This window comes from Zerene cesonia, chromosome 19 (genome assembly GCF_012273895.1).
Source record: "Zerene cesonia ecotype Mississippi chromosome 19, Zerene_cesonia_1.1, whole genome shotgun sequence".
NCBI classification, from domain to species: Eukaryota; Metazoa; Arthropoda; class Insecta; order Lepidoptera; family Pieridae; genus Zerene; species Zerene cesonia.
In genome coordinates, this window is record NC_052120.1 from 701,845 (window position 1) to 710,211 (window position 8,367).

Here is an 8,367-nt window from a genome sequence, read left to right on the forward strand (position 1 = left end):
ATCTTTTTTCGATTCGAATACGAAGAACTTGTACGCATTGTATTCATTACGTTTTTTTGATGAAATTTTTTCTAATTTAACATCGATCTGGGTTTTAGTGAGAATGTAGGCTTCTATATCTTTTTCACTCGTACTTGTGTGTACGTTTGATATAAAAATCGGCAATTTTCGTTCAGCCGATTTAAAGTTGCATTCGATATCTTTTGCTACGCCCATTTTACCTTTAAAACGATTATTAGTTTTACGCCTTGTAACTAAGGTCCATTTTTCCGTAGCACCTTGCTCCACGGGAATCGTCTTTACAATACTGGCAACGGTTTGTTGGTATTGTGTTTTCGCACCGATCAGCTGTTCATTCGAGGTGTCGGCCATATTGTCTCGATGACACTGAGGCGAACTTATTCCTTGTCTACTAGTAGGTAATGGCTGCGATTGTACCGTTACGCATGGCTTTGTTGGTTTACCCTCATTATTAGTTATATTTTGATGTTCATTATGAATATTTTTTGCGTTATTAGGAGACAATGAATAACCCATATCCAGTGATCTGAAGCTTGATAAATCGTCCAAATTATTTTCAGACATGGGACTATTCCGCGTGTAGGCGCCTCGCTTGAGGTTAATATTTCGAAACGTATCTTCTGTACGAGTATTCAGCTTCTCCTTCATCTCACATATATCAATCCTAATATCATTCAAGTCACTGATCGTAGCATATAAGTTTTTAAACTCTTTTATTTGTTCCTGCACCACGACGAGTCTTTTCAGGAGATCTGATACATCCAGATGGTCGAAGGTGATAGGCGGCAGCCTTTCCAAATTTTTTGCCACGAAAACTGGCATCAAATCGGGGTCAATCGTTTTCATTGTACCTATAATATCGTAGAGTATACGATTTTCTTTTCCTTGACCCTTACGAACAATTTTTCGCCTATCAATGTTTAGCGATTCACAAAGTAACGAACTCGATTTTTCAATTTCATCGGTTTGAAAAGACGATGTACAAATTCTAACGAGACTTTCTTCGTCAATTATAGATATTTTGTTTTGCACATACGCCAGTAACTCGTTTATAACTATATTACAACCGTTACATTTTAACGTATTCGCCATTATTATTCGAATTAGAACACACCCGTTGACATTACACACGTCACGCCGGTATGCGTATGCGCGAGAGACTGATAAACAATTTCAAAAATATAATAATTAATGATATTTTTGAAATTGAAATGGCAAAAAAATTACAACTAAAACATGCTGGACTTGGAGTTAGTTCTATAGAATTTTACTAATATTATAAATGCGATTTTGAGAATGGATGTATGTATATGTATGTTTGTTATGCTTTCACTCAAACTGAACCGATTGCAATGAAATTTGGAACGTATTTAGCAGGACAACTGGAATCTCTCAACTCTCTCTTATCTTACTATTGTATAATGGTTCATGCAAAGAAAAAGAAAACATTTTCCCTTGTAATAATATTGATTACAGCAAGACTTGTATTCCACTGGGGTCACGTGAACTCTTGTGCAATTGTATAACTACATTGTCTTCTACTATTACAACGCTACCGGTTCTAAGCAATATCCTGAAGAACAAATTGACTTTACTAGATTTATATCGAAATGCTGCTTTACATGCAACACTTTATCGTGAGTTGGGAATGAGAAAAACGGTTCTGGACTAATGATATGTTTAAAGCGCTTTAAACGAGACTTTGTAATATATTTATATAGTCGAAAGGATTGAGAATGCTATATATGTATGGTGAATTATGTATGTGGTTATAATTTGAAACATCCATTCGACTAGCTTCTTTTGAACGACAAAATCAATCAAATTATGATATAGCATTTGCCCGCGGGACACTCGTTAAATTCAGAGTAAAACCCCTTCCCCTTTTTTTCTATTTAATTATATACATAAACCTTCTCATGGAAGCACCCTATTTATTAAAAAAACCATCAAACGCAATCTATAGCGTAATTTTAAAGATCTAAGCATACAGACACACAGACGTCGGAAAGCGTTGTTTTATACTATGTAGTGATAAAAATTATGAGAAATTGATGCGGTAGAATCATTTGTACTATCCAGTTTACTTCCACTTAAAATTAATAAGTACATAGTTTTAACGTTAAGCAGCCAACCGCCTAAAGCTTTTCTTGATTTCCTATCTTGGCACTAATAAGTACAAGCTTTAATAGATTTTTCTCTGTTTGGTACCGGACAAAGCTTAGGTGAATAGCTTGTATAATAATCTAAGTAATCGATAGTAGTAATCGATAGATACATATAGTCCTTTTCTAGAAAATATGCCCAAAATTGTTAATTTAATGTACGTATACAAAGGGAAAATTGTATTATACGCGGTTCGGCGCAACGTGGCGCGCAGGACAAAAATATATTCATGATATCTACTTGAATATTTTATGTAAATGCTGTCGTTTGGTAAAGATATTACATACGAAGGGCATTATTATTAGATCGCGTTATTAATAATTATCTTATAGTATCTCGAGATTTTTGATTCCTAGTATTCTTTACTATTCTTAAAGTTATACGTATATTTCGGGTATCGATTCGTTTCGTGAGGTATTCAGTGAATATGCAGCTAAGTTTCTTAAAGCTTTCTAATCCGGTATAAACTTTTAAATTAAAATTAGGGGTGATCAGCTCTAAATTTTAAAATGGAGCATCAAACACTAAATGAGGCACGTCAATCGGTTGTAAAAACTAGGGGAAAAGCGTTGCAACGGAAACCGCGTTAACTCTAATATCACTTTATAGTATAAAACAAAGTCGCTTTTCCTGTCCCTTTGTCCCTATGTTACGCTAATCTGTAAAATACGCAACGGATTCACAACATAACACCATCTATTAGACTACTCCATATTAACGCGTGCGAAGCCGCGAGCAATAGCTAATAACATATACGATGAAGTTATGAATTATGGTAAAATATCTCAGTTCTTCGGTGCTCTTAGACACTGAAATAGTAACTTAATAAAGCGTAATAAGAGAATTTCCTAGTTCGATTTGCCTAGTTGGTCAATTCACTAAGCCAATAGACGGTAATGTAAAATACAGCGTTTAGTACCTAGTATTATGTTTTGTACAATTTAATATCACTAAATTATTTTTGATTACTTGGAACAATTTCTTTTACTTCGCAATATTGTAAAAAATAAAGCTTCTAGGATTTTTATCTATAAAAATAATCAATTCACCTTCCTACAGCGTGAACTATCTTACGTGTACACTGTTTATATATTTCAAAATAGGTTTGCTTGTTTGGGCGTGATTGAATGTCAGTCATCAATCACAACCTTTTATATAGTTTTTAAAGAACAAACATACGCTTTGATATGTTTTATGATAAGTGGCAAAGTGAAGAAAAATGACACAATGAGAATTACAGATGCACCTAAGACTGCATGAGTTATAAGCATGTTTTATGATGCCATAATCATCATCATCATCATCAGCTCAAATTATCAACTGCTTGACATAGGCCAAGAAGTACATAAGGTACATGGTACACTGCGATAAGACACTGTATGATTTGCTTCAGGATTTATACTAATCATCATCATCATCATCATCATCATAATTTATTCATCCTCTTAGGAACACTTGAAGCAAGTCAACATTAGTTACATTAATTATAGATAAAAGGTATAGATGATGCTATAAGTGAGACACTCATTTCAGTTACTTAATGACATCTTTGTTTACAAAATTATGATCTGTAATAATATTCCATACATTTTTCACAGAACTGAATAGGCTTTATCAACAAGATTAGAAGAATTTTTAATTGTTACTTTGACTGACTGACTTTAATCTGACAGTGTGCTAAAAACATAATTCTATAGATATAAATTCGATAGAAAAAAAGGCATTTAGATACCTCTAAACAATTCTACTAACCTTTAAAAACCACACTAATTTACAATCATTCATCGGATTATTCATCAATTGTATTTATATATTCACTAAATCTATACATATATTCATAGTAATAGTGGTTTCTTTCTTCAATAAAATCAGTAGTATTTTAGTAAATCGCATTTATAATTTCTGAGATTTCAAATATTCCTTCACCTTTGAATATTTACGTAATCCTTGAGTATCGCTATATACTACCGTAAATACAAATGCTGATACTTCAAATTTATAAGAAAAATATTCAAACGAGATTTAACAAGAGAAAATATAATTCAAACTCTCGAAAATTCTAAAAGAACGTACTATCACGCACACATTTAACGATGAGAATTTCTAAGTAAAGTTTTTGACAAATTAAGAAAGAAGTACCACACACCGCGGACATAATGGAAATTTTCGATAAAAAGGTCTACGTTATACACGGTGGAGTGAAACACACAGACTCTCTTATAATTTATGAAACTTTTGTTTTGTTAAAGTTATATTATATATATCACTAATATAAGAGACAAAGTTCATGAGGCTACAGGGAAACGCGTAGATCAGTTGAGTCTAGAAAACGCTTATTTAATGTCTACTATTATACATTCATATATGAAATTTGGGTTATTAATAAAATATATAAATATATTTAATTCGCAGGGACAGTTGACGAAATCCTAGCATTGTAATTGTACAGTTTTTAGTCTCGAATATTATATAGAAAATTGATAATAGTGTAACACTCTACAAACTTTGTACATTAAAGAATTATATATTAAGAAAAATTTTATACACTCCAAAAACAATGGGTAGTTTTCTTTTTCTATTTGTATATGTCACACAGAGCCACTGGGCAGATTTTAAATTTTATATAGTGACAGACTAATATCAGCTGACACATACGGGCTATATTTTATATGACGATATTTTTTTAATAATGGCTCTACATAGAGCGGAAGTACGAAGTCGCGGGCAGAGTGCTTCTTTCCTGTCATCAAAACCTTCGTTATCCCTTACCTCTTAAAAGTGGTCAGCGCATTCGTAGAACCACTACCTCTGTGGATGCTCATGGGCGGTGGCGATCGCTGACCGTCAGACGAGCTCAGGTTGGTATTTTCTTGTGTTTGATTTTACGCGAGTATTATACATTTAGAAATTAAAAACTTTTTAACGGATTTTAAACGCGATTTATTCATTATATTATTAACTCGACGTTTCGAACACTTTACAGGGAGCATGGTCACGGGAAGTTTAAAATCCGTTAAAAAGTTTTTAATTTCTATAAATACCAGCTCAGATACCAGCTATGACATCTTCTTATACATAAAAATCAATTGCTGTTCGTTAGTCTCGCTAAAACTCGAGAACGGCTGAACGGATTTATCTTATTTTGGTCTTGATTCGTGGAGGTCTAGGGAAGGTTTAAAAAATGAGAACAATAAGGAAAATATGTCGAAACAATATTCTATGGCGTTGCGAAGTTCGTCGGGATAGCTTGTAAACAATAAATAAATAAAAGTCTTAGTAGTCTATAGCAGAAAGCGAGCACCGTCTACCGTAACATACATCAAGATATATAAAGTTCAAAGAAATCACCTTTGGAAAATTCCGAGTGCAAACTGCAACCCTACATCGGTCCCGCGGCGACAAGTTGCGCGATTCATCACCGTGTGTTTTCGTTTTAATCGCCGACTGAACTTAACATCGTTCAAACTTAGATGTGCCCCGGGAGAGACGGAACCGAGAATTATAGTCTCTTTCGAGAGACTTTAAAAGCTCAGGTTTGTTTGACTTTTTGTGTTATTTCAACCATGTATAGCGTAATTATAAGATAACTATTTACAAAAGAAATAAGGTATATTCTATACACGATGTTATATTGTAATACAATGCAGCACCGATGGCCTCTTCACTAAAGTAGCTCGACGAAACTTTTTGGTGTTTTAGTCGGTAGGAAACTGATATTACCCACGGCTCCTTCTCCGGACAAGATTTCCCCACTCAATAAAAGGCAAATTATCTAGATATAATGTACATAGATCTAGGAACAATGTAAAATAAATGCAGATTTAGTAATTAACATCCTTGGTTGCATGTGAATAAAATGTTTTTTCGAGTATTTTTATATTTGTTCTAGCCTGAGCTTCATCCCCGTTTTAATGAAATTTCCGAGATAAAACTCCTATGCCTCAAGCTATCTCTACACCAAAATTCATCTAAATTGATACAGAGAATTAGGCGTGAAGAAGAGACAGAGAGACAGAGTTACTTTTGAATTAATAGTACTACAAGTTGTAATTAATTTACTCCTCAAACAACATATCAAAGATCGTATATATATATATATAATGTGTCCTACTTTTTTTTTATGTCATAGCGGGCAACTGAGCTGGTGGTTCGCCGGATGGTAAGCGATTACCACCGCCCATAAACATTCGCAAAGGTATTACCTCCGTGAATGCGCTGCCCGCTTTTATGGGGTAAGGGAAAGGAAACGATTAACGACTGGAAAGAAGGAATGGACTAGGACGGGTGAGGAAAAGGAAACGGGCCTCCGGCTCCCCCACTCACCGTACGAAACACAGTGGCATGTCACTATTTCACGCCGGTTTTCTGTGGGGGTGTGGTATTTCCCCGGTGCGAGCCGGCCCAATTCGTGCCGAAGCGTGCTCGACTCCCACAATGAAAGTACTAATATTATAAATGCGAAAGTTTGTAAGGATGTGTGTGTTTGTTGCTCTTTTACGCAAAAACTACCGAACCGATTGCAATGAAATTTGGTACGTAGACAGCTGGACAACTGGAATAACATATAGGCAATATGGCATATGTTTATCTCCTATATTCCTACGGGATACGGACTTAGGCGGGTGAAACCGCGCGGCGCAGCTAGTATTTCATAAAAATTATCTGCACTAACATTATAAAGAGGAAACTTTTGTATTTTTGTATGTTTGTAACGTTTTCAAGCCAAAGCCACTATCTGATTTAAAAAATTATTTAAATATTATAAAGCTGAAACTTCACTGAGTGATATAGGCTATATCTGTACCACGAGCGCGGCAAGGGAGAACAACTAGTATAAAATAAACACAGCTTGAGCTTATTTCGCGAATATAACACGACATCAGGTAAGATTCCCTTTAAATAATTCAATATACATTAACGTTCTCCTAGTTAAGGTAACGAGAAGTCTAGGCTTTAAGTATTTATTGTTAAATACAGAATTCACGAGAAAAATTATTTAAAAATTTTTTTCTCGCATTGTGTTAATTCGTTAGTGTTTAAATTTTAACGACGTATCCCCAACGAATAATAATCTAATATTAAATTAAAGCTCTTACTAACCCACTTCAAAAAAAGGAGCACGTTCCCATTTCGATTGCAATTTTTTTTTGGATTTGTTACCATGAAACTTTGGACTGGGTGAACTGATTTCGATATGATTCTTTTTTATTCGAATTCTGATATCTTCCGTGTTGTTTTCAATTTGTTCTAATTCTGACAATTGGAAAACGGTTTAGTTTTTTGTATAAATGATTAGTAGCTAAATGTAATATAAATAAATTCTATAAAGTTCCTCGATTTAGGAAAAAAAAGGAAACGTTGCTGAATTCCCATTAAAATTAGAATTTTCACTGCGTTAAAAAGCAGCTTGCTATCTATCGTCAGACACAAATAATGTGTTTTAATCATGTACAATGAATAGCATTAATAGCATTCATTCGAATACGACGTGTTGCGTCGCTTATAACAAATAATCGGTTAATAACAGTTTTAAGTCAGTTGCAAAATCTTAATTTGATATATATAGGTATAGTCATTATTTTATTACACTTATACTTTAAAGCTTCTGTGAGGTAGAGGAGTACATACTAATTGGGCCAAGCTCGCATCGGGTAAGTATCGCCTTGACGGAAAATTACTGTGAAATAGCGTTTTATATGTTGGTAATTTTCGATCCGTTAGAGAGAGGTTAGAGGTAGTAGACAGAGGTGGTAGGTTTTTGTTTTATATCGTAGCGTACAACTGAGCTGGTAGTTCGCCTGATGGTAAGCGATCACCAACGTCCCTGAACATTCGCAAAGGTAGTGCCTTACGAATGCGCTGACCGCTTTTATGGGGTAAGGGAAAAGGAAAGGATTAACGACTGGAAAGAAGGTATGGACTGGGACGTGTGAGAAAAAGGAAACGGGTAGAAGTTGGTAGTTAACGGTTGTCGACAACAGAAACAAAGTCGATTCCATAAATACGTTTAACCTAGATAAATATGTCTACCTGGGCTCAATTTTTGCTGACAAATGCTCAAGCTCAAGTCTGATATTCAAAGAAGAATAGGATTGGCCAATGTCTTAGCTGCATAGACTCTATGCATAATGATACACAATTTTCATCCAAACTAAGGGTAAAGGATAGGCTTAACGACTG